This window comes from Callospermophilus lateralis, unplaced genomic scaffold (assembly GCF_048772815.1).
Source record: "Callospermophilus lateralis isolate mCalLat2 unplaced genomic scaffold, mCalLat2.hap1 Scaffold_488, whole genome shotgun sequence".
Classification (NCBI taxonomy): Eukaryota; Metazoa; Chordata; class Mammalia; order Rodentia; family Sciuridae; genus Callospermophilus; species Callospermophilus lateralis.
The window spans coordinates 364,682-370,308 of NW_027514429.1; positions in this window are offsets into that span (position 1 = coordinate 364,682).

A 5,627-nucleotide genomic window follows, 5' to 3' on the forward strand; every position below is an offset into this window, starting at 1 on the left:
GTATTATGTGCGATGTCCCAAGATAAATGTTCACATATATCATCTCACTTAATCCTGACAGTAGTACTCTGAAGTAGACACTACTATATCTATTCTACATTTGATGGAATTAATACATAGTTAATTAACTTGCTTAAGGACTCATAGCTAGTAAATAGAGGAGTTAGTAATGTGACTCAAGTCCATACTCTCAATTGCTAGGCTAAGTACTAGGGGTAGTGATGACCTGTCTCTCATTGAGTTATTATGAATATGCCATAAGTTGATACATGTGATACATGAAAAGTGCTTCCCTCAATATTTGGTGCATAGTAGACACTCATTGAAAATTACTATTGGAAGACAAAGTTACTTCCCTAAAGAAGCAAATGGCTATATTGACAAAAGAGCATGGCACATTTAGTCCTTAAAATAATGAATTTGTTGTTGTTTTGTTTAATTTTGCTTCAGAAATCTTAACTAGTTTATTTTTGCAGTAAAATAAACTGCAAAAAATAAACTAGTTAAGTAAAATTTGAGTTCCACATTTTTATGGTGGTTAAGGTCCCCTGAAAAGCTTTTGGGGAGCCATTGCAATGCTTTAAATAGAGAATGAGATAAACCACAAGAAGACTTTTAAGAAGTTATCAGTATTATTGAATGTATCTGGCAATCCAGGAATGTTCAGAGGTGAGATGATTAGATTTTCAGTGCATTAATTCATTGGATAGATTAATAATTTGAATGGACTACTGAGGTGTAACTATAGGCAGGTGATCCATGGCTGAAGGAAGTAAGTTATGGCTGCCATTGGACTTCATCTTGTCCCTGGCTCCTAGTGTCCCATTTTCCTCCTTATGTGTGTGAGTGTGTGTGTCTAACTATCTGTCTTTATATCTGTCTGTCTATCAATCTATCCATTATTCCTTTCTCTCTTTCCTGGCTGCTGTTAGCTGAGAAGTTTTCCTCCACCAGCTCTTCTACCATGATGTTCTGCCTTACCCCAGGCTCAGAGTAGTGGAGTTAGCTGACCATGGACTGAATCTCTGAAACCATGAGCAGAAAGTAAACTTTTATTCCTCTCAGTTATTCTTTTCAGTTTATTGGTTTCAACAATGCAAAGATGTCTAACAAATACATTCAATAATACAAACGAAAGTAAATACAGAGGATTCTTTCAGTTGCCATGACTTGAGTATTTATAAAACATAAATGCTACACCGATCTTCATATCATCATTATTTACAAAAACCAACAAAGTAGAAGGAATCCAAGAGCATATTGATGAATAAGTGGACAAACGAAATGTGCTACATCCATACCATGGAATATTATCCCGCTTTAAAAAGGAAAGTAAATCTAGCACCTGCTAATGTGAATGAGTCCTGAAAATGTCATGTTAAATAAAATATGCCAGATGCAAAAGAACAATGACTGCATGATTCCATTTGTATGAGGGACCTAAAACAATCAAACTTATAGGCATTGAAAGTAGAATGGTGGTCGCCGAGAGCTGCTTGAGTGGGCAATGGAGAGTTATTGTTTAATGGGCACAGAGTTTCAGGTTTGCAAATTGAAAAATTTTCTGGAGATAATGGTGGTGATGGTTGCCCAACAATGCAAATATACTTAATGCCACTGAAGAGTACAATTTAATATGGTTAAATTGATAATTTTTTTTTTTTGCAGTTTGAAAATTTTATTTCATTTTATTTTATTTTATTTTGGTGGGTACTCACTCTTTTCCTGTTGGTGCAATTGGATAAGACCTGCTCTTCTCTCAAAGGGAGAGTGAGTGGAGTGGAAAGATTTGAAACTTTCTCCCTGATTCTTCTGCAAGGAAGCATCTCTTCATGTGACTAGTTCCATGAAAAGATCCTGAGTGGGTGAGCTCCTTCTTCAGAAGAGGTATAAGACCAGAGCAGGAAGCCGCGACAGCCGCCCAGCCAGACCGGAGCAGGAAGCCGCGACAGCCGCCCAGCCAGACCGGAGCAGGAAGCCGCGACAGCCGCCCAGCCAGACCGGAGCAGGAAGCCGCGACAGCCGCCCAGCCAGACCAGAGGAGGAAGTCCGGTCCCGCCCCGAGCGCTAGTCTCCAGGAAGCCCATCAACCCTTAAAACCCATCAAAGTGGGTGTGGCTACCAGCACAGTTGCGGCTGATCCAGGTACCCGGTTTCCAACTCCCCCACCCTTAGCTGCGATAACTCAAAATATTTTCCACAAGCTTTTGGGGATTGTAGCTATCAACACAAAACAACAACTGTAGAGGCACCTGGTTTCTACCTCAGAGACTAGAGTAGGGAAGATACAGGTGGAAGCTCATTTCCCTTCACACTGGCTATACCCACCACCCTGAATACAGAGGCTCAAACTAGGAATAGACAACGCCACCTACTGGAAGCAAGGAAAACAGTGTTCTGAGAGACTTTTTTTTTTCCTCTCTTTCTCTTTTCTTCTCTCTCTTCCACAACTTCAGCATATGTGAAACCAAGAACTGAGCATGAACAACTGAATTACCAAAGTAATATAATATAGAGGAATTGCATATGCCCCACCTCCCCCCCCCCATTTTTTTTTCTGTATTTCTATCTTACATCTCTTTCCCTTCTCTTATTTCTCTTTTCTTCCTTGTTATTTCTTTTCTTTTCTTTTTTTTTTTTAATTCATATTCTCTCTATACCACTTTCAATCTCCTAACTTTTGCTATCTATACATAGGGTAACTATCTAAATAGGAGGTTGAGTCTATACATTCTTCCATAAATTACCAGTCGAGTGGTTAGAGTTCTCCAAAGGTGCTAAGTTAGTTTAACCTCATTCCCTCACTCCTTTCTCTTTAAGTATAACATCCTTCGTCTGAAATTAAGTTTTCTAGATGCCACCAGATATGGTACACCTTTTATGAAACTAAGGAATATATTCTTAAGTAATAATTAAATCCAATATCTATAGTCTTAGAATCTAACTATAAATGTATTAATAATGAAAACTTGTTCTTAGATAATGTACTATTGATATTGGGATCTGTTAACATTGTCTTTCTCCGAAAAAGAGGGATATTGGAGCTATTTAAGAACAATACAAATATATAAGGGGAAAAACATTAGCTCAACAGTTTCACAAAGCTAGAAAGAATCATGAGCAGTATGAAAAGACAAGGAAAGAAAGGACCACAAACAATACAGGTCAATTCAACCTTAGATGAGGTAATATCTGCAGCTGATGGAATGTCAGACAAAGAGTTCAGGATATACATGCTTCAGATGATCTGGAGTCTCAAGGAAGACATTATTCATCAAATTCAGACAATGAAAAATCACTTTGACAATGAATTACATAAACAAATCCAAGAAGCAAAAGATCAACTCTATAGGGAGATAGAGGATATCAAAAACAAACAAACAGAAATCCTGGAAATGCAGGAAACAATAAACCAAATTAAAAACTCAAATGAGAGTATTACCAGCAGAGTAGAACACTTGGAAGATAGAACTTCAGACAACGAAGACAAAGTTTTTCAACTTGAAAAGAACATAGACAGCTCAGCGAGAATTTTAAGAAATCATGAGCAGAACATCCAAGAACTATGGGATAACATCAAGAAACCAAACCTAAGAGTTATTGGGATACAAGAGGGTACAGAGGTCCAAACCAAGGGAATGACTAATCTATTCAATGAAATAATAATAGAAAACTTCCCAGACTTAAAGAATGAAAAAGAAATCCAAATACTAGAAGCCTACAGGACACCGAATATACAAAATCATAAGAGATCCACACCAAGACATATAATAATGAAGATGCCCAACATACAGAATAAGGAGAGAATCTTAAAAGCCACAAGAGAGAGGAAGCAGATTACATTTAAGGGTAAACCAATCAGGATAACTGCTGATCTTTCAACACAGACTCTGAAAGCTAGAAGGTCCTGGAACAACATATTTCAAATGCTGAAAGAAAAAGGGTTCCAACCAAGAATCATGTATCCAGCGAAATTAAGCTTCAGGATTGAAGATGAAATAAAAATCTTCCACGATATGCAAAAGTTAAAAGAATTTGCAGCTAGTAAACCAGCTCTTCAAAACATCCTTGGCAAAACATTACAGGAAGAGGAAATGAAAAATAACAATGAAAACCAACAACGGGAGGTAGTACAATAAAGGAAAAACTAAGCATAGAGGAAAAACTAATCATGTTAAGTATCATACATAACCAAATATGGCTGGAAATACAAACCATATCTCAATAGTAACCCTAAATGTTAATGGCTTAAATGCACCAATCAAAAGACATAGGCTAGTAGAATGGATTAAAAAAAAAGATCCAACAATATGCTGCCTACAGGAGACTCATCTGATAGGAAAAGACATATACAGACTGAAGGTGAAAGGTTGGGAAAAATCATATCACTCATACGGACCCCGGAAGCAAGCAGGGGTGTCCATACTTGTATCAAATAAAATAGACATCAAGCCAAAGTTAATCAAAAGGGATAAACAAGGACAATACATACTGCTCAAGGGAACCATACACCAACAAGACTTGACGATCATTAATATATATGCCCCAAACAATGGTGCAGCTACTTTCATCAAACAAACTCTTCTCAAGTTCAAGAGTCTAATAGACCACAACACAATAATCATGGGAGATTTTAATACACCTCTCTCACCAATGGACAGATCTTCCAAACAAAAATTGAATAAAGAAACCATAGAGCTCAATAATACAATAAATAACTTAGACTTAATTGATATATACAGAATATACCACCCAACATCAAGCGGATACACTTTCTTCTCAGCAGCACATGGATCCTTCTCAAAAATAGACCATATATTATGTCACAGGGCAAAGCTTAGCAATTACAAAGGAGTTGAGATACTACCATGCATTTTATCTGATCATAATGGAATGAAATTGGAAATCAATAATAAAATGAGAAAGGAAAAACCCTACATCACATGGAGATTAAACAATATGCTACTGAATGAACAAAGGGTTACAGAAGACATCAAAGAGGAAATTAAAAAATTCTTAGAGGTAAACGAAAACTCAGAAACAACATATCGAAATCTTTGGGACACTATGAAAGCAGTACTAAGAGGAAAATTCATTTCATGGAGTTCATTCCTTAAAAGAAGTAAAAGCCAAAAAATAAATGACCTCATACTACACCTCAAAGCCTTAGAAAAAGAAGAACAAATCAGCAGCAAATACAGTAGAAGGCAAGAAATAATTAAAATTAGAGCAGAAATCAATGAAATCGAAACAAAAGAAACAATCGAAAAAATTGACAAAACTAAAAGTTGGTTCTTTGAAAGATTAAATAAGATTGATAGACCACTAGCCACACTAACAAAGAGAAGAAGAGAGAGAACCCAAATTACTAGCTTACGGGATGAAAAAGGCAACATCACAACAGACAATTCAGAAATACAGACGATAATTAGAAATTATTTTGAAACCCTATACTCTAATAAAATAGAAGATAGTGAAGGCATAGATAAATTCCTTGAGACATATGAACTACCCATATTGAATCAGGAAGATATAAACAACCTAAACAGATCAATATCAAGGGAGGAAATAGAAGAAGCCATCAAAAGACTACCAACCAAGAAAAGCCCAGGACCGGATGGATATAC